General features: G+C 35.1%; 1 protein-coding gene across 1 annotated transcript in view; it reads left to right on the top strand.

Annotated features, from left to right (window-relative positions):
- Positions 1-21,190, top strand: part of LOC123306298 (protein doublesex) — a 94,686-nt gene extending 73,496 nt beyond the window's left edge. Inside the window, exon 5 of the mRNA XM_044888223.1 lies at positions 19,733-21,190. The gene's annotated coding sequence lies outside the window, so the exon portion shown is untranslated. The remainder of the gene's footprint in view (positions 1-19,732) is intronic.
- Positions 21,191-22,220: the final 1,030 nt, after the last annotated feature.

The following is a 22,220-nucleotide window of genomic DNA, read 5'->3' on the forward strand; positions in this document are numbered from 1 at the left end:
CCCCTGGCAAAATAAAATTACCTTCAGAATAACTAGATAAGTATGTGACACTATACATCTGTGGATCTTTTAAACAGATTTGAATTCATCCGAAGTAGGTACCCAATTTTTCAAATTCCACAGATAGAACTTTTTAATTTTTGAACCCCAAATTACTCGAAAACTACGCATTATACGAGAAAATATGAGGAATACTTTTATTTTACGAAACGTTCAAATATTCATTAGATAGCGTCTAACTTAGTCTCAAAAGTTGGGTTCTTTGAATTTTTGGTATTTTTATGGTAAGTTATGGTCATAATGAGAAAACTGGAAGACGTGGGTGATATCTTGTGTTCGAAAAGATTAATCAAATGAATGAAAAACCAAATTTCGAAATTCGTCTCATTCGATAAAACCGTTTGTGAAATAGAAATTTTTTTATGGTTTTTCAACAGCCTGTATCTTTTGAACTGAGCCGATTCGAAAAAGATGGTGAAGCAAAAAAATGTTTCTTTTGACCTCAAGAATCTACTGTTGAAATATTTGTACGAGTCAAAGACTCATCCTGTATACAGGGTGTCCCAAAACTAGTGTATCAAACGTCACACCACGATAGAGTAGACCAAATATTATCGAATTAAAATACCTAAAGTTGCCGATTTTCGAAATATTTTTCTTAATCACAGGGCCAGTTTTCAAAAAAGGATATCGATTTTAAATTACATATATTGAACTAAGATTATTGTTTTATCTCCCCTAATTGAAATTATTTTACGTATAGTTAATCGATAACCTAAGTGAATGTAAATTAAAACAATTGATTTTTGTTACTCAGAATAACATGGGAGAGAAACGCTATCCTTAATCACAAATTGGCCTTGTGATTGAAAAAATAGTTCGAAAATCGGCATTTATAGGTTAGGTTTTTCCAGAAACGGTACATTTTCGCTCAACTAATGCTGGTGTCTTTCAATAGTATTTGATCTACTCTATCGTGGTGTGACGTTTGATTCACTAGTTTTGGGACACCCTGTATTGAGGGCCATGCCTACCTGGGCCCCTACCTATCTACGCCTATGCTCTGCGGCATTTTGACCTGAACTACAAGTTTCCCGTGATGTCAAACACATGATAATGTATACAGAAAATGGTTGTAATAAATAAATAGTGGGTGTTCTGGTTTCAATGTCACATATCCAAACTCCCCCATTATATCCCAATAAAATCGTGCAGAAACAAACTCTTCCTGTTGTTCGAATAACAAAAAATGTTAAACAATAAACCATTAATTTGCTCCACTTCAATTTTTGCGGGGTTATCGTTGTTGAACTTGATCGGTTTTCGCCGCAGTCTAGAGACCAATTTCTTCCTAACGAAGTGAAATAAAGAAAGTCAATAAATAATCGGTATCAAAAACCGCCTTCCTATCGCGCGGAATGATTTGAAACGGGGCATTCCCCAGCCCCTGAGCCTCGGTTTATAGTTCTCAACTCATAACCTCTCCACAGTTCGGAGTTACTTTACGATTGGCTTTTTGGCCGAGACTTTTTATGCGCAGTTAAAATTTTTCACCTTTGTTTTGTTTTGGATCATTTTATTGTCGGTTCTTTTACCGACTAGAGTAACCCATATAAACTTTGTAATATATGTGTTTCCTGACTTTTACTGCCGCTTTTAGACGATTCCGTCTAATTTTTATTATGATCTTCGGTGTTCCAGACTAAGTAGTATTATTTGGATCAACCTGTCCGAAACTTAATTTACGGCTTCGAACTTCGCAGACTAGTCGAGCTGATTCGATTTGATTGCCTTCGTTGAGATATTTCTTGGCATCGATTTTTGGATTATTCCTGTTCAACTCGAGCGGAGAAATGATGTTTCACGATTTTACCGTTGTAAAACGGGATAAGAAATTCATGCTTGTTGTGAACATCGATATTCTGTGTCCAAAGGTAATTCTGAATTTCTGCTTTACCAATTTCCGAATAAACTTTCAGTACAAGTACATTGTACTTACTCTCAAGCATGTCAGATTGAGATATATGTGATTAACGATGTTGGAAATTTGTTTGGTTTAGGATAAATTCTTCTTCAATGATACGCACTTTGTGGAACAATCTGTATATTGATTCAATCGATTTAACGGAGGTCGATCTATACTCTCAATGAATAGCAAACCAGAACTAACTAAAACGGAGAGAAATATCTTATTCCTAAAAGATGCTTATGTATAGTATATAGGTTCCAATAGCAAAGTACATAATATGGTTCTCACAGTCGAAAACTGCTGGGGTATGTTATTAAACACTTTGACCGCCAGCACTTATATTGTCGACTATTAAACCAATCGCATTTGACATATTTATTGTTGTCGAGAATTCTGAATGAGTAAGGGATTTGGTTTTGCTTTACTCTGATGAATTTATATCAACAAACGAGGTGTGGTTTTTTCTCAATTTGAAGCTTATGATCCAACAATAGCGGAAAAAATAAAATCTGACACTTTCAGCAAGACGAAACACTAAAAATTGGTCATAAAAGTCACAAAAATCACTTTTTCTGAATTATCTCCACTCCTGGGCTTCAAATTGTTTTCGTATTCATTATATATATATTAAGTTGTAGAGCATAACATTTTCTACAAATTTTGTCCGAAGCGATTTTTTTCTACGTTTGAACGTTTTTAAGATATATGGCGATGAATGTACATTAGACTGGGTTTCTACATTGACCTTGGCCTTTTGCATGTGTGGCTAAGCTCCTCTACCCTATCGCCCTCTAACTAGAGTATGGAAAATTGCTTCAGACAAAATTGGAAAGAATTTTATTATCTTAAACTTTCATAATGAATAAAAAACGATTAGAGGTACAGGAAGGGAGATATTTTAAAAAAATCATCTTCAAACTGTCAGATTAAGAAAACCCCTCTGATTTGTGTCAGATTAATGGGTCAACACGTCTACAACACTGAGATTAACCATCTGTCTGTCAGTCTGACACTCTCGAGTATGTAACGATTTTTTTTTTGCATTTTCAAAGGACCGCTGTGACCTTGCGTCACGTCAGAATTGTCAGTCTCTTGAAATGCTGCTTCCTGGGGGTTCAATTAACATATCCTCTAAAAACCTGACACGCTCGATAAAAAAGTTTTTTACCATTTTCAACTCTTCCGTACAGTTAGCCCCACCACGCAAACTGTCGGTTAATATGGATTTATTATCAAAGACACGTAGGGCATATACAGTATCTTAATCTGACACGCTGGAGTATGCAGACCTGACTATTTTTTTACACCTTCGAGAACAAATGCATAGAACCTTTTTTTCTTTTTATTCCATCAAATCTTCAAAATCCACGACGCTCGAGTTAATCCCGATTTAACGTCGGCTCCCCAACTATAGGTGCTGATAGTTGTTTCCTAGAGAGGAACATTCGAAGATACTTTCATCTCGTCCATTTAACAAGTATCTTGATTGGCTTCACGAAAAGAAAAACCACGGCAATGTCGGGAGTTTAAGCACTCATCCCACCGTAATGCGCGAGAGAAATATATTCCCAAAGTTATGATTTACAGCAGACGGGGAACGCAAGATTTTATGGCCTATCATTCGCCAAGCTTTAATATTAGTTTTAACAGTACTCGACGGTGGTTCTGAATTCTATGGCTCTCCGTCCGTTGGCAACAATGCTGCCATAACTTTGAGGAAACATTCCATAAATCATCAAAATAAGAGTCCGCTGTAAGCTGGATGTATTTCTAGTGGTTATCAATTACAATGAACCACAATGGAAATTGATGAATGCTCCTCGAACGGTTATTGCTTTTTAATATTTTGTAGAATTGCTTTCGAACGGTTAAAAATTCACTCTGTTGCCCCGTCCTGGCACTTGTGTGGTTCTTTAACTCGTGTGTTTCGTTTAGTGGCATGTTTACGAGGCGTAGTTGGGAAGAACCGACCGTTCGAATTGACATCTCGATTTGAAATCTTGTTCTACGGGTTCGCATTACGTTTCTGAACTATGCACATTCTATATGTTGGATTATTGTTTCCAATATCCAAAATTTGCAATAATTTTCTCATCTTCACTTTTCATCGTTGAAAAGTGTTCTTTACGAGCTCTTGAATGATGTATCACAAGTAGGGAATGTCAACAATCCCTGTAGACAGATGGTTTTCGCCGAAGACCATTGATCAAAAGACTTCTTGAGCCTGAAGATCCCACTTGGTTCACCGAGGGTTCTGTGATGTCCACAGAGTAGGAAATGTGGATTATCTCGCTCTTTCTCTATATTCTAACGAACCTTAGATTCTTTTCTCAGAAAATTCTATCATTGAAACCTTACGATCGAACAACACGTGTCCCCTTTTACTTGATCGATGAGAAAACTAATTGGAAAAGATATTACAGCTGAACACCACAAACGAATGTGGATCACCCATAATTATATACAAATTTCCGTAACCAAACTACTCATTTAGACAGGAAGAGTGAGAGAAACGAGCCATTTTTTCTGTGAAAACGATTTTTTTAGGCCTGCTCGCAACGTGCTGCAATAAAGCGAATCGTTCACGGTAGTTCAAATGTAATGGTCTTCCGAAGGACCTGAAGGTTAGTAAGTAACAGGTAAAAAGTGAAGTTAATTTGTTCGGATAAGATACTTGATGACATACCTGCAGCTTATCCGCGGTGCCTCTCTGTGGAATGTCTGAAAATTAAGGAAATTTTCTTGAGAGAATTGGACATATCACATCAATATCAAAGTATTATTAAAAGTGGAAGAAAAAAAATTATTTTCTCCTTAACTGGGCCAGATATTTGAAATATTGGTAAGAAAATATAAGTTTTCGAACACGCTGAATCTATTGCGACTATTTTCGAAAGCCTATCTTCCTTCGTTTAGATTTTCATCTTTGAAATGGCATTTTTCAAAAATTTGCAAATTTCAATCTGCAATATCTCCTGTTATATTCGTCTGATCGAATTGGGATTTCCGGTTATATAATCAGCGTTGCCTAGGCTTCCACCCTAGCACAAAAACTCGATTTCGAAAATCTCGATTTTTTTGGGTAAAAAATGAGCAAGGGGTTAGACCCCCCTAAAATGACATATTTGCTACTCTGTCTGAAAATTAGGATGTTCCATTACTATCCTAGGATATGGAGTGCATAGAATTTGTTTTGAAGATTCTAGAAAACTAACCAGTTGATGATTCAATAGGGAATTGCACACCAGAGAGCTCTTCGAAGTCAACTCGAAAATGCAAGGTGGAAAAACAAAAAAAATTATTTTCTCCTAAACAGGGCCAGATATTTGAAATTTTGGTATGAGAATATAGGTTTTCGAACACGCTGAATCTATTGCGAGTATTTTCGAAAGCCTATCTTCCTTCGTTTAGATTTTCATCTTTGAAATGGCATTTTTCAAAAATTTGCAAATTTCAATCTGCGATATCTCCTGTTATATTCGTCTGATCGAATTGGGATTTCCGGTTATATAATCAGCGTTGCCTAGGTTTCCACCCTAGCACAAAAACTCGATTTCGAAAATGTCGATTTTTTGGGTCAAAAATGAGCAAGGGGTTAGACCCCCCTAAAATGACATATTTGCTACTCTGTCTAAAAATTAGGATGTTCCATTACTATCCTAGGATATGGAGTGCATAGAATTTGTTTTGAAGATTCTAGAAAACCAAACAGTTGATGATTCAATAGCGAATTGCACTCCAGAGAGCTCTCCGAAGTCAACTCGAAAATGAAAAGTGGAAAAACAAAAAAAATTATTTTCTCCTAAACAGGGCCAGATATTTGAAATTTTGGTATGAAAATATAGGTTTTCGAACACGCTGAATCTATTGCGAGTATTTTCGAAAGCCTATCTTCCTTCGTTTAGATTTTCATCTTTGAATTGGCATTTTTCAAAAATTTGCAAATTTCAATCTGCGATATCTCCTGTTATATTCGTCTGATCGAATTGGGATTTCCGGTTATATAATCAGCGTTGTCTAGGCTTCCACCCTAGCACAAAAACTCGATTTCGAAAATGTCGATTTTTTGGGTCAAAAATGAGAAAGGGGTTAGACCCCCCTAAAATGACATATTTGCTACTCTGTCTAAAAATTAGGATGTTCCATAACTATCCTAGGATATGGAGTGCATAGAATTTGTTTTGAAGATTCTAGAAAACCAAACAGTTGATGATTCAATAGCGAATTGCACTCCAGAGAGCTCTCCGAAGTCAACTCGAAAATGAAAAGTGGAAAAACAAAAAAAAATATTTTCTCCTAAACAGGGCCAGATATTTGAAATTTTGGTATGAAAATATAGGTTTTCGAACACGCTGAATCTATTGCGAGTATTTTCGAAAGCCTATCTTCCTTCGTTTAGATTTTCATCTTTGAAATGGCATTTTTCAAAAATTTGCAAATTTCAATCTGCGATATCTCTTGTTATATTCGTCTGATCGAATTGGGATTTCCGGTTATATAATCAGCGTTGCCTAGGCTTCCACCCTAGCACAAAAACTCGATTTCGAAAATCTCGATTTTTTGGGTCAAAAATGAGCAAGGGGTTAGACCCCCCTAAAATGACATATTTGCTACTCTGTCTGAAAATTAGGATGTTCCATTACTATCCTAGGATATGGAGTGCATAGAATTTGTTTTGAAGATTCTAGAAAACTAAACAGTTGATGATTCAATAGGGAATTGCACACCAGAGAGTTCTTCGAAGTCAACTCGAAAATGAAAAGTGGAAAAACAAAAAAAATTATTTTCTCCTAAACAGGGCCAGATATTTGAAATTTTGGTATGAGAATATAGGTTTTCGAACACGCTGAATCTATTGCGAGTATTTTCGAAAGCCTATCTTCCTTCGTTTAGATTTTCATCTTTGAAATGGCATTTTTCAAAAATTTGCAAATTTCAATCTGCGATATCTCCTGTTATATTCGTCTGATCGAATTGGGATTTCCGATTATATAATCAGCGTTGCCTAGGCTTCCACCCTAGCACAAAAACTCGATTTCGAAAATGTCGATTTTTTGGGTCAAAAATGAGCAAGGGGTTAGACCCCCCTAAAATGACATATTTGCTACTCTGTCTAAAAATTAGGATGTTCCATTACTGTCCTAGGATATGGAGTGCATAGAATTTGTTTTGAAGATTCTAGAAAACCAAACAGTTGATGATTCAATAGCGAATTGCACTCCAGAGAGCTCTTCGAAGTCAACTCGAAAATGAAAAGTGGAAAAACAAAAAAAATTATTTTCTCCTATACCGGGCCAGATATTTGAAATTTTGGTATGAAAATATAAGTTTTCGAACACGCTGAATCTATTGCGACTATTTTCGAAAGCCTATCTTCCTTCGTTTAGATTTTCATCTTGGAAATGGCATTTTTCAAAAATTTGCAAATTTCAATCTGCGATATCTCCTGTTATATTCGTCTGATCGAATTGGGATTTCCGGTTAAATAATCAGCGTTGCCTAGGCTTCCATCCTAGCACAAAAACTCGATTTCGAAAATCTCGATTTTTTGGGTCAAAAATGAGCAAGGGGTTAGACCCCCCTAAAATGACATATTTGCTACTCTGTCTGAAAATTAGGATGTTCCATTACTATCCTAGGATATGGAGTGCATAGAATTTGTTTTGAAGATTCTAGAAAACTAAACAGTTGATGATTCAATAGGGAATTGCACACCAGAGAGCTCTTCGAAGTCAACTCGAAAATGAAAAGTGGAAAAACAAAAAAAATTATTTTCTTCTAAACAGGGCCAGATATTTGAAATATTAGTATGAAAATATAGGTTTTCGAACACGCTGAATCTTCGATTTCGAAAATCTCGATTTTTTGGGTCAAAAATGAGCAAGGCGTTAGACCCCCCTAAAATGACATATTTGCTACTCTGTCTGAAAATTAGGATGTTCCATTACTATCCTAGGATATGGGGTGCATAGAATTTGTTTTGAAGATTCTAGAAAACTAAACAGTTGATGATTCAATAGCGAATTGCACTCCAGAGAGCTCTCCGAAGTCAACTCGAAAATGAAAAGTGGAAAAACAAAAAAAATTATTTTCTCCTAAACAGGGCCAGATATTTGAAATTTTGGTATGAAAATATAAGTTTTCGAACACGCTGAATCTATTGCGACTATTTTCGAAAGCCTATATTCCTTCGTTCAGATTTTCATCTTGGAAATGGCATTTTTCAAAAATTTGCAAATTTCAATCTGCGATATCTCCTGTTATATTCGTCTGATCGAATTGGGATTTCCGGTTAAATAATCAGCGTTGCCTAGGCTTCCATCCTAGCACAAAAACTCGATTCCGAAAATCTCGATTTTTTGGGTCAAAAATGAGCAAGGGGTTAGACCCCCCTAAAATGACATATTTGCTACTCTGTCTGAAAATTAGGATGTTCCATTACTATCCTAGGATATGGAGTGCATAAAATTTGTTTTGAAGATTCTAGAAAACTAAACAGTTGATGATTCAATAGCGAATTGCACTCCATAGAGCTCTCCGAAGTCAACTCGAAAATGAAAAGTGGAAAAACAAAAAAAATTATTTTCTCCTAAACAGGGCCAGATATTTAAAATTTTGGTATGAAAATATAGGTTTTCGAACACGCTGAATCTATTGCGAAAACTAAACAGTTGATGATTCAATAGCGAATTGCACTCCAGAGAGCTCTCCGAAGTCAACTCGAAAATGAAAAGTGGAAAAACAAGAAAAATTATTTTCTTCTAAATTGGGCCAGATATTTGAAATATTAGTATGAAAATATAGGTTTTCGAACACGCTGAATCTATTGCGACTATTTTCGAAAGCCTATCTTCCTTCGTTTAGATTTTCATCTTGGAAATGGCATTTTTCAAAAATTTGCAAATTTCAATCTGCGATATCTCCTGTTATATTCGTCTGATCGAATTGGGATTTCCGGTTAAATAATCAGCGTTGCCTAGGCTTCCATCCTAGCACAAAAACTCGATTTCGAAAATCTCGATTTTTTGGGTCTAAAATGAGCAAGGGGTTAGACCCCCCTAAAATGACATATTTGCTACTCTGTCTGAAAATTAGGATGTTCCATTACTATCCTAGGATATGGAGTGCATAGAATTTGTTTTGAAGATTCTAGAAAACTAAACAGTTGATGATTCAATAGCGAATTGCACTCCAGAGAGCTCTCCGAAGTCAACTCGAAAATGAAAAGTGGAAAAACAAAAAAAAATATTTTCTCCTAAACAGGGCCAGATATTTGAAATTTTGGTATGAAAATATAAGTTTTCGAACACGCTGAATCTATTGCGACTATTTTCGAAAGCCTATCTTCCTTCGTTTAGATTTTCATCTTGGAAATGGCATTTTTCGAAAATTTGCAAATTCCAATCTGCGATATCTCCTGTTATATTCGTCTGATCGAATTGGGATTTCCGGTTATATAATCAGCGTTGCCTAGGCTTCTACCCTAGCACAAAAACTCGATTCCGAAAATCTCGATTTTTTGGGTCAAAAATGAGCAAGGGGTTAGACCCCCCTAAAATGACATATTTGCTACTCTGTCTGAAAATTAGGATGTTCCATTACTATCCTAGGATATGGAGTGCATAAAATTTGTTTTGAAGATTCTAGAAAACTAAACAGTTGATGATTCAATAGCGAATTGCACTCCAAAGAGCTCTCCGAAGTCAACTCGAAAATGAAAAGTGGAAAAACAAAAAAAATTATTTTCTCCTAAACAGGGCCAGATATTTGAAATTTTGGTATGAAAATATAGGTTTTCGAACACGCTGAATCTATTGCGAGTATTTTCGAAAGCCTATCTTCCTTCGTTTAGATTTTCATCTTTGAAATGGCATTTTTCAAAAATTTGCAAATTTCAATCTGCGATATCTCCTGTTATATTCGTCTGATCGAATTGGGATTTCCGGTTATATAATCAGCGTTGCCTAGGCTTCCACCCTAGCACAAAAACTGGATTTCGAAAATCTCGATTTTTTGGGTCAAAAATGAGCAAGGGGTTAGACCCCCCTAAAATGACATATTTGCTACTCTGTCTAAAAATTAGGATGTTCCATTACTATCCTAGGATATGGAGTGCATGTAATTTGTTTTGAAGATTCTAGAAAACCAAACAGTTGATGATTCAATAGCGAATTGCACTCCAGAGAGCTCTTCGAAGTCAACTCGAAAATGAAAAGTGGAAAAACAAAAAAAATTATTTTCTCCTAAACAGGGCCAGATATTTGAAATTTTGGTATGAAAATATAAGTTTTCGAACACGCTGAATCTATTGCGACTATTTTCGAAAGCCTATATTCCTTCGTTCAGATTTTCATCTTGGAAATGGCATTTTTCAAAAATTTGCAAATTTCAATCTGCGATATCTCCTGTTATATTCGTCTGATCGAATTGGGATTTCCGGTTAAATAATCAGCGTTGCCTAGGCTTCCATCCTAGCACAAAAACTCGATTCCGAAAATCTCGATTTTTTGGGTCAAAAATGAGCAAGGGGTTAGACCCCCCTAAAATGACATATTTGCTACTCTGTCTGAAAATTAGGATGTTCCATTACTATCCTAGGATATGGAGTACATAGAATTTGTTTTGAAGATTCTAGAAAACCAAACAGTTTATGATTCAATAGAGAATTTCACTCCAGAGAGCTCTTCGAAGTCAACTCGAAAATGAAAAGTGGAAAAACAAAAAAAATTATTTTCTCCTAAACAGGGCCAGATATTTGAAATTTTGGTATGAAAATATAGGTTTTCGAACACGCTGAATCTATTGCGAGTATTTTCGAAAGCCTATCTTCCTTCGTTTAGATTTTCATCTCGGAAATGGCATTTTTCAAAAATTTGCAAATTTCAATCTGCGATATCTCCTGTTATATTCGTCTGATCGAATTGGGATTTCCGGTTATATAATCAGCGTTGCCTAGGCTTCCACCCTAGCACAAAAACTCGATTTCGAAAATGTCGATTTTTTGGGTCAAAAATGAGCAAGGGGTTAGACCCCCCTAAAATGACATATTTGCTACTCTGTCTAAAAATTAGGATGTTCCATTACTATCCTAGGATATGGAGTGCATAGAATTTGTTTTGAAGATTCTAGAAAACCAAACAGTTGATGATTCAATAGCGAATTGCACTCCAGAGAGCTCACCGAAGTCAACTCGAAAATGAAAAGTGGAAAAACAAAAAAAATTATTTTCTCCTAAACAGGGCCAGATATTTGAAATTTTGGTATGAAAATATAGGTTTTCGAACACGCTGAATCTATTGCGACTATTTTCGAAAGCCTATCTTCCTTCGTTTAGATTTTCATTTTGGAAATGGCATTTTTCAAAAATTTGCAAATTTCAATCTGCGATATCTCCTGTTATATTCGTCTGATCGAATTGGGATTTCCGGTTATATAATCAGCGTTGCCTAGGCTTCCACCCTAGCACAAAAACTCGATTTCGAAAATCTCGATTTTTTGGGTCAAAAGTGAGCAAGGGGTTAGACCCCCCTAAAATGACATATTTGCTACTCTGTATGAAATTTAGGATGTTCCATTACTATCCTAGGATATGGAGTGCATAGAATTTGTTTTGAAGATTCTATAAAACCAAACAGTTGATGATTCAATAGCGAATTGCACTCCAGAGAGCACTTCGAAGTCAACTCGAAAATGAAAAGTGGAAAAACAAAAAAAATTATTTTCTCCTATACCGGGCCAGATATTTGAAATTTTGGTATGAAAATATAAGTTTTCGAACACGCTGAATCTATTGCGACTATTTTCGAAAGCCTATCTTCCTTCGTTTAGATTTTCATCTTGGAAATGGCATTTTTCAAAAATTTGCAAATTTCAATCTGCGATATTTCCTGTTATATTCGTCTGATCGAATTGGGATTTCCGGTTATATAATCAGCGTTGCCTAGGCTTCCACCCTAGCACAAAAACTCGATTTCGAAAATGTCGATTTTTTGGGTCAAAAATGAGCAAGGGGTTAGACCCCCCTAAAATGACATATTTGCTACTCTGTCTAAGATTTAGGATGTTCCATTACTATCCTAGGATATGGAGTGCATAGAATTTGTTTTGAAGATTCTAGAAAACCAAACAGTTGATGATTCAATAGCGAATTGCACTCCAGAGAGCTCTCCGAAGTCAAGTCGAAAATGAAAAGTGGAAAAACAAAAAAAATTATTTTCTCCTATACAGGGCCAGATATTTGAAATTTTGGTATGAAAATATAGGTTTTCGAACACGCTGAATCTATTGCGACTATTTTCGAAAGCCTATCTTCCTTCGTTTAGATTTTCATCTTGGAAATGGCATTTTTCAAAAATTTGCAAATTTCAATCTGCGATATTTCCTGTTATATTCGTCTGATCGAATTGGGATTTCCGGTTATATAATCAGCGTTGCCTAGGCTTCCACCCTAGCACAAAAACTCGATTTCGAAAATCTCGATTTTTTGGGTCAAAAGTGAGCAAGGGGTTAGACCCCCCTAAAATGACATATTTGCTACTCTGTATGAAATTTAGGATGTTCCATTACTATCCTAGGATATGGAGTGCATAGAATTTGTTCTGAAGATTCTAGAAAACCAAACAGTTGATGATTCAATAGCGAATTGCACTCCAGAGAGCACTTCGAAGTCAACTCGAAAATGAAAAGTGGAAAAACAAAAAAAATTATTTTCTCCTATACCGGGCCAGATATTTGAAATTTTGGTATGAAAATATAAGTTTTCGAACACGCTGAATCTATTGCGACTATTTTCGAAAGCCTATCTTCCTTCGTTTAGATTTTCATCTTGGAAATGGCATTTTTCAAAAATTTGCAAATTTCAATCTGCGATATTTCCTGTTATATTCGTCTGATCGAATTGGGATTTCCGGTTATATAATCAGCGTTGCCTAGGCTTCCACCCTAGCACAAAAACTCGATTTCGAAAATGTCGATTTTTTGGGTCAAAAATGAGCAAGGGGTTAGACCCCCCTAAAATGACATATTTGCTACTCTGTCTAAGATTTAGGATGTTCCATTACTATCCTAGGATATGGAGTGCATAGAATTTGTTCTGAAGATTCTAGAAAACCAAACAGTTGATGATTCAATAGCGAATTGCACTCCAGAGAGCTCTCCGAAGTCAAGTCGAAAATGAAAAGTGGAAAAACAAAAAAAATTATTTTCTCCTATACAGGGCCAGATATTTGAAATTTTGGTATGAAAATATAGGTTTTCGAACACGCTGAATCTATTGCGACTATTTTCGAAGGCCTATCTTCCTTCGTTTAGATTTTCATCTTGGAAATGGCATTTTTCAAAAATTTGCAAATTTCAATCTGCGGTATCTCCTGTTATATTCGTCTGATCGAATTGGGATTTCCGGTTATATAATCAGCGGTACCTAGGCTTCCACCCTAGCACAAAAACTCGATTTCGAAAATCTCGATTTTTTGGGTCAAAAATGAGCAAGGGGTTAGACCCCCCTAAAATGACATATTTGCTACTCTGTCTAAAAATTAGGATGTTCCATTACTATCCTCGGATATGGAGTGCATAGAATTTGTTTTGAAGATTCTAGAAAACCAAACAGTTGATGATTCAATAGCGAATTTCACTCCAGAGAGCTCTCCGAAGTCAAGTCGAAAATGAAAAGTGGAAAAACAAAAAAAATTATTTTCTCCTATACAGGGCCAGATATTTGAAATTTTGGTATGAAAATATAGGTTTTCGAACACGCTGAATCTATTGCGAGTATTTTCGAAAGCCTATCTTCCTTCGTTTAGATTTTCATCTTTGAAATGGCATTTTTCAAAAATTTGCAAATTTCAATCTGCGATATCTCTTGTTATATTCGTCTGATCGAATTGGGATTTCCGGTTATATAATCAGCGTTGCCTAGGCTTCCACCCTAGCACAAAAACTCGATTTCGAAAATCTCGATTTTTTGGGTCAAAAATGAGCAAGGGGTTAGACCCCCCTAAAATGACATATTTGCTACTCTGTCTGAAAATTAGGATGTTCCATTACTATCCTAGGATATGGAGTGCATAGAATTTGTTTTGAAGATTCTAGAAAACTAAACAGTTGATGATTCAATAGGGAATTGCACACCAGAGAGCTCTTCGAAGTCAACTCGAAAATGAAAAGTGGAAAAACAAAAAAAATTATTTTCTCCTATACAGGGCCAGATATTGGAAATTTTGGTATGAAAATATAGGTTTTCGAACACGCTGAATCTATTGCGACTATTTTCGAAAGCCTATCTTCTTTCGTTTAGATTTTCATCTTGGAAATGGAATTTTTCAAAAACTTGCAAATTTCAATCTGCGATATCTCCTGTTATATTCGTCTGATCGAATTGGGATTTACGGTTATATAATCAGCGTTGCCTAGGCTTTCACCCTAGCACAAAAACTCGATTTCGAAAATCTAGATTTTTTGGGTCAAAAATGAGCAAGGGGTTAGACCCCCCTAAAATGACCTATTTGCTACTTTGTCTGCAAGTCAGGATGTTCTATTACTGTCTTAGGATATGGAGTGCATAGAATTTGTTTTGAAGATTCTAGAAAACCAAACAGTTCATGATTCAATAGAGAATTGCACTCCAGATAGCTCTGGAAAGTGGAAAAACAAAAAAAATTATTTTCTACTAAATTGGGCCAGATATTTGAAATATCAGTATGAAAATATAGGTTTTCGAACACGCTGAATCCTTTGCGAGCAATTTCGAAAGCCTAATTCTCATAGTTTAGATTTTCAATTTGGAAATGACATTTTTCAAAAATTGCAATTTTCAATCTATGATATCTCTTGTTATATTCGTCTGATCGAATTTGGATTTCTGGTTATATAACACTATTTACGCTAAACCGCCTAGTTATCGAGATATCCAAGAAAAAGTGAAAAATCTTCTGTTTCTTTAACTCACACCCCACCTTCCCTTTCAAACGCATTCAAAACGGCGATATTTTCCACCCAATAATATAGGTAGGTACTGTGTACAATAATTTGGAGTTTTTGTACAATTACTTAAAGTACTTGTAGCTCTGAAGACAGCTGGCGAATACTTTTACATAGAAAGGTTGGATAGAACTTGCCAACGGATCCTACGATTAATTTTACAACATCTTTAGTTTCACCTCATCAATGCAATTTAATTTTCATATTACATTTCGACCGTTTGCAAGCTGCTTCTGTTTGGGCGTTTTGTATAATGTATGGATGACGTATAAGGGTCACAACCATGAACCTCATTTTCATCAGTTTGTGAAGATTAGTGTGTCTAAGCACACTATATTGATAGTCGATACCTGTTCGGTCGTAAAACGAATTCCTAGGTTCTTAAAATTCCTCCGGGCAATTTTTCGCGCTAAAGTAACTCCCCCCCGCAAGATCCATTCGGCGAAGACATAAGCTCCCGATGCCTAACAATTAGAGAAAGGGGTTTTACGATTTTTCAGAATCCGCGCTCAGTGATTTGCGAGACAGCGGTCCGAATGACGTCGTAAATTACGAACAGATATAACTACTTATTACAATAATTTTGTATAGAGTCGCAGACAAAATTTTATGGATTTCAGGGTTATACCCGCAGCACTGCAAATAAAAGTAACGCGTTCGCGATACACGAGTTTAGAGGGTCGGCGAGAAACAGCCGCATCCTTCACGGCGCATTATTTTCCGGCTGTAGCGGAGGCCGTTTTTGTCGCAATTAAATTTTTGCCACCCAGTAGTCGACGTCGAGCTTCCTTCAGAACCATCTCACAAACGAAGTATCGCTTTTAAATATTTCAATGTTTATACATTGTAAGGGAATCTTTATTTCGAAGAGATCGTCGTAAACTTCTGTGATGATCAAATATACTACTCCACAAAAGTTAGGGAAGAAATTTTGGACTGTTTCGAATTTTTTTTCACAAATATGAGAAATCTTAAGGGGTAAAGGTTTTCCAATAGGACCTTTAATTCTGAATAGTCTGATGCTATTTGGGCAGCTGTCAGTTGTGAAGCTGTCAATTTTTGACATTTGACAAGTAAAACAACGCCATTACTAAAAATGCATAGTGTCTTTCGGGGTTACTGAACGCAGAGGGTAAGTATGCGCAGTGCGTATATCTCGACTATGCAATGTATGAAAGAGGGGTTCATTTGGGTGAAGCAAGGGCGCAGAATCGCCAAATTAGTTTTTCATAGGAGTGCGCCGTGCGACGTACGTTAACTTTTTATTTGCAAACAATCAAATTCACTTGTTTTCTTGTTAATTTTAAGCATCCCTGCAAATTCTGCCAGGTCCAAGTTCCGAGTCCGACAGTGTTAAACAATATTTTATTCGATCATGCGCATTTAAATCCAAATATATAATAAAAAATTTTAGGTTCTCTTAGCTGCTCAACTCTATAAGAACGTCAATTCAAATTTTGGCTTACTGGGAAAAGTGTGCGCGGGTAAGTGTGCGCATAGATTCATTATATGGGCATTAGTTCAGTGGGGAATAAATTATGACATTGTTGATTTTCTTGGTTAAGACTCGATCAATATTGTCCTATTTGTTCAGAAAAATATGAAGAGCCACCAACAGGGGAATGTATCAAGTGTTGTGTTCACCAGGAATTGTGGCACGAACAATAATGTAGTACTTGTAAAAAGGCGCTTCTGTATTGACAATAAACAGCATTTCTCTAATATTGTAACAGTTTGATGACATTATTATTTTGTAATTTGTCTTGATTGTGTGGTTCACTAAGCACTGTCTTCACTTACCCCGTGGGGGTGCGCACACTTACCCACAATACGGGGCATGTGAACGCACTCCGATTTTCAATATTATATTATTTTTTGCGGGAAAAAACGTTTTTGTTTGTTTGCTTTTTGATGTTTTTTTATAGATTAGAAAATTCTCTAACTTATGAATATGTTTTAATTTTCCTAGCTTCAACATTTGAAACAGGGTATGGCTTGAAAAGCAAAAGTGCACACAGTTGCCCCGAATACCTCTACAGGCTTCTTTTGTTTTCAAGTTATACCTAAGTGGAAACTAAGTTTTTGGCACTTTGGCTGACACCTCTATTTCGTAAAGTTTCAGCGACACAAATATAACATTCAAACATTCTACAGGCACTTTTTCATGTAGACTGCGGAGACGTAGCCAAAGTTTTTTTCAATCTACACTTTAGTGATATAGTAGTAACTTTCATTTTCAAATATAAACCCAATCTTTTTTCACATATTCTAGTCTTATATTTTTTCTGATTCAGAGTATATGATATACGTCGTGTCTCTAATTATTCTCCCTATAAAAAACCCCAAACGTTAGTTCGATCAATTTATTTCATAAAATGAATTTCGTTCTATTCATTGTCAGGAAAATCATATAGTGGGTCACTCAAACGACTGTAGCCTCCAAACTAACGGTCAGACTACCTTGACACAAGCACAGTGCAAACTGTTGTCATCTTTATGCTAAGACACTCATTTCCGAAAAAGAATGCCGAAACCACCAACGAACCAGATACCATTAAAAGCAAATAAAAAAGATTTAACAGCTCTTGTTCCCTTATCGAACCTCATAACCCGAGAAAACTGTCATCAACCAGTGGCCGATCGAAATAAAAGATGCATTTTTAATTAGTCCAATGAATTAAATAGGAATCATTCCGGAAGGCTGTAACGTGCCAAGTTAAACCGCCATTTTAGACACGTTTTCGTCCAACATTCTCAATTAAAATGCCGTAAACGGTACAGATATTGGCGAAATAATGCATAAAATGACAAATGTAGCCGACGCCATGTTGTAATAACAATAAAAATGAAACAGTTACAGGTAGAGCGACTAACATATTATTTATTTCTCCATACTTTATGGCTCGTAAATATTTTTAGTTTGTTAGCAATTATACAAATTAAGTATGGTCAGCAAGGTGAATCGTAAAATTTTAATAGGTTTTTATTAATTAGTAGAGGAATAGGTTTATTATGTTTCATTTGATGCCAAGGTAACTTGCGAAAACTATTACTTCTCGAAGCGGTGAAATTCTGCGATATATGGCGATTTCCACACGTGCACGAGTTCAAAAAAATATAAAATGGGCTGGCAGCAAATAGAAAAACTCCAGCACAACTAATTCATATGAAATATAGAGGACCACTGCTGTAGATATGGTTGCTTTTCGAAAAAAAATGTTATTGTCTCTGGCTACTAGAATTTGACCATCTGCAAAAAGTGGAGAACACGCAGACATCAATAGTTTTATGTTTAAACGAGGGAGTGGATGCTCTTTTCCTTAAAACCATCCAAGAAAGTCGGTCATGACTTGGTCTATCACCAGTTCTAATATTTTACAAGGATTATCGGACACTATGTGTATAAAGTAATTAGATTTATGACGAAAAGTAAAATTATCTCTCAGATGTACCTATACTTCATTCAATTTTATTTTAGCAGTCGGTTGGCCATGGAAATTTGACACATTTCACTCTGTATAGTACGAGAATGTGGGGTTATGAAGCTTGTCAAAATATTTTTGGGTTTTAAATCAACGCTATGTTGCCCGTTCTACGTAAAAGTTTCTGTTATTACGTATTTTATCACAATGTCGAATCTCTTCGGAAAATATGTGACGAACATAATTGAAGATTATACAAACTGATTGAAGGCATACCAAATACAGATATTTGCATGGAAAATACAAGATATCAGATATCAGTATAATATCATAATATGCACTAGCTTGAGGAGAGTTAATGTTCGTTATCTTCTTTGGCTTACATCATTTGTAGATTTCAAAAATATTAACCCGAAGATGAAATGCATATGATGCAGTGGTTGGGAATGGGTATCTCCCGAAGGAATTAACAGATAATTACAAGAATGTTAAATTCTTCAACAAAAATCATCTTGCATCAATATAAGTAAAAGGAATTGAAGGAAGTTTCAAGTTAAGAAGCAACTTCACCGTTGAACAAAAATTCCACATGAATAAACAAGAAACTGGGCAACTTGCGCGTATTTGTGGCTATTCATCTTAATACATTGATGTAATAATAATAATTAGGTAGTTATTAGTACATTTACATTGTATAGGACAAGTCAAATGAAAAATAAAAAAATCCATTTTAGGGAACTTATTCTCCGATGACATTTATCGAAAATCCTGTAGTAAACTTTTCGCATTAATTCACTCGAACATAAAATTCTCAAATGCCACCACTTTTTTGGGTCTCCCAATAGAAGGAAATTCTTTGTCATCCTCTTCATTCACAATCTTTCTGATTGTGGAAATATTCAGCTGAAATATAAGTCGTTTAGATTCAGATGAAACGTTATATAAATTATCTTACATTTTGAATATATTAGCTACCGTCTGACGTATTAGGGTTTTAGAATATCAGGGTATAACTGTTTGAATGAGCGGACCTGAATTCTAGCACTTTCTGAAACCCTGTCTCCTTTTTCAATCACTTTCGGCATTTTCGGAATATTAATTGAGATAAGTTGTGGCAACGGCGTTATGACATTAACGACATTTCATGAGTGCCAACCTAACTTCGTTCTAGTTACAAAAACTTGAGAAAATTATTTCATGGCCAACCGACTGCTAAAATAAATCTGAATGAAGTATATATGATATTGCATATTTAAAAAAAAAAGACCACAACAAATCATCAGGCAACTGCGAAAGGAGCTTCATTTCTTCGAAATCCAATTGCTCATTTACAGATACTACATTGTTGCCATTTTTTCAGGTATCGACCCATCACTGTGGACAACTGAATGCAAGAAGATGAACTTGTGCGAACAATTTTCTAGGTTCATTTGTGAAAAACCACCGTTCCAAGAACAAAATCCGTCACATGAACACAATGTATTCGTCCGAACTACAATAAAAACCTACTAGAAATCGAATAAATTGTGTATAGCGTTAAGTGTTGCAAATTACAAAAATTGTCCCACATTTTCGTGATTTATTTTCGGAAAGTTTTCTTCTTCCAAGTCCATTTGTATAGCTGCAAAAATTCACCGTCTCATTCTTCAGCGGAAATTCCGTACCATGAAATTCATGACAAAAAAAATATCCGAGAAAGACAAAAATTTTAAAATTATAGTTGAATGAGCGTGTAGAATTTTCACACGATTCAAAACCAAAGATATTCGCTGAAATTTATACTGTTAAGTGAACAATGAATCCCTTCATTTTCTTTCAATAACGTCAAAGGTTCAATTCCAAAAAATTTGTGAAAACTCATTCAAATATTTTCATTGTCCAACTTTTTGAACTTCAGACAGCAACAGCATATATTTTCACATTCAATGAAACGAATTATCATACAATGAGTTGAAATTGGAGGGTTCCAAATATAAGTGTTAAAATTCGCGTCCTCATTTCCAAGTTATTTTGTAAACGTCTATTCAAACTGCACTTTCTTCAATGTAGATATGTTTTTGAGAACATAGTGAAATGTGAATTACCATTTTTAAATGTGTAGTAGATATGTAAGTTTATTGTACAAAAGTATCACCTAAGTATATAAGTTAGTTGAATCCCCTATGTCATGCTCTATTTTATGTAGGATGTGGCTCTGAAAGCCTTGTGATATATTAATGTAGATTCCAGTGATACGTTAAGGTATTTTTCATGTTCTATTCAGGAATGGTTGCATCTCTAAAAATAAATTTCATTTTTGTATGATATGTATTAAGTTTTTGTATCCGTAGTTAGATTACATAAATTATTCGATATTTTTTCTTCGAACGAAAGATTGATGGAGATTTGTGAGGAATTCGGAGGAAAAAACGACAAATAATTCATCATTTTTGATGATTCATATTGCAGTTCATTTGTGTCTAATGTTTCTTAATTCATATGTTGTAAATTTCACCTCAATTGAAATTGAAAGAAATTATAAATCAAGGTTGTAAATGTGTTTATTGTTAGTTTTTCCTCTGAAGTTAAAAGTTTGAAATACTTCGGTAAGACCGATCAACTGTTGTTTTGAATACATGGATCCCCTATGATTTCTATGAAATAAATCTGGTGTGAATTGTAAATTATGCGAAATTATAAGGGATCATAAATTTTTCATTTTAAGTTCAAACATTGTATCAAAAAATTATAAACGGAAACTGGAAAAATTTATGCAAAAAAATTGTATGCATTATAATGTTATGGATGTAAAGGTAGATATAAAAATGTTTATTGAGCAGTTTTTCTGTTTTTTCTGCTATCACGCTCAGATTTTCAATAAATTGAACTATTTGTTCAGTACAGTACACCCTTTTCCATGTGTAGGCTTTGAAATCAAGACATCCGCTACTATATTCCTATTGAATATTCAACGTTTTCAGGATAAAACTCGTCTTAAGCAATTAATAGAACAAAACGGAATGAATAACTTCAAAACAATTCTCAAAATATTGGTTTTTGCTTCAATCATTCAATCAAATACAAATTGATCTTCCTGATCTTTCAAAAATTATACTTCATATATAAAAGGCCTCCCACATGTTTAAATGCTTCACGCCTTCATTAGCAACTCATTTTCTTAATTAAATGGAAAAGGAAGAAACTGTTTCACATAAATTGATGTAGAAATAGTTATGGAATAATGATTTTCTTTGGAACTTTAATCGGAATCGATGTTTTGTTGGTTTCCTGATATTCTCAAAGTTCATTTATGAAAGTCGCGTATCTAGAAGCGTCCCGACGCCCTCTTGAGAACCACTGACGCGAGCTATACAATTTAAAGCAGTAAAAGTGATCGTTAAAATTTCGGATAAGTTCGACAACGTGCACGAAACTTCGATACTAAAGAATAATGGCTGAATTTATCATTTATAACCTGATCAGTATGAAGTTATATTTCGCGAGAAGAAGAAGAAAATATTTTATTACAAAATAAGGCAAAATCAAGCTTTCAATTGCTGACATGAAAATACAAGAACTAAAATAATAAAAGTTGGCCAATAAAATCGGTTTATAGGTGATAAAATTCATGTCGTAAAACCTTCAAATGTTGGGCAGGCCTGGAGCTAGATAATAGCCTATCTTGACTTAGGGAAGTGAGTACCTTCACTTGTTCTAATACGAAGTAGTATCAAATTTTATGGATATGGGAAAAATTTGCCAGGTAATGCTCACTGCAGATCATTCATTGTAGGAATAGAAAATGCAATTTCATCGTGAAGAAACTCTATTGGGTGAGGTATTTCTCTTGAATGAATATACTCGTATAT

The sequence above is a fragment of the Coccinella septempunctata genome, chromosome 2, assembly GCF_907165205.1.
Source record: "Coccinella septempunctata chromosome 2, icCocSept1.1, whole genome shotgun sequence".
NCBI classification, from domain to species: Eukaryota; Metazoa; Arthropoda; class Insecta; order Coleoptera; family Coccinellidae; genus Coccinella; species Coccinella septempunctata.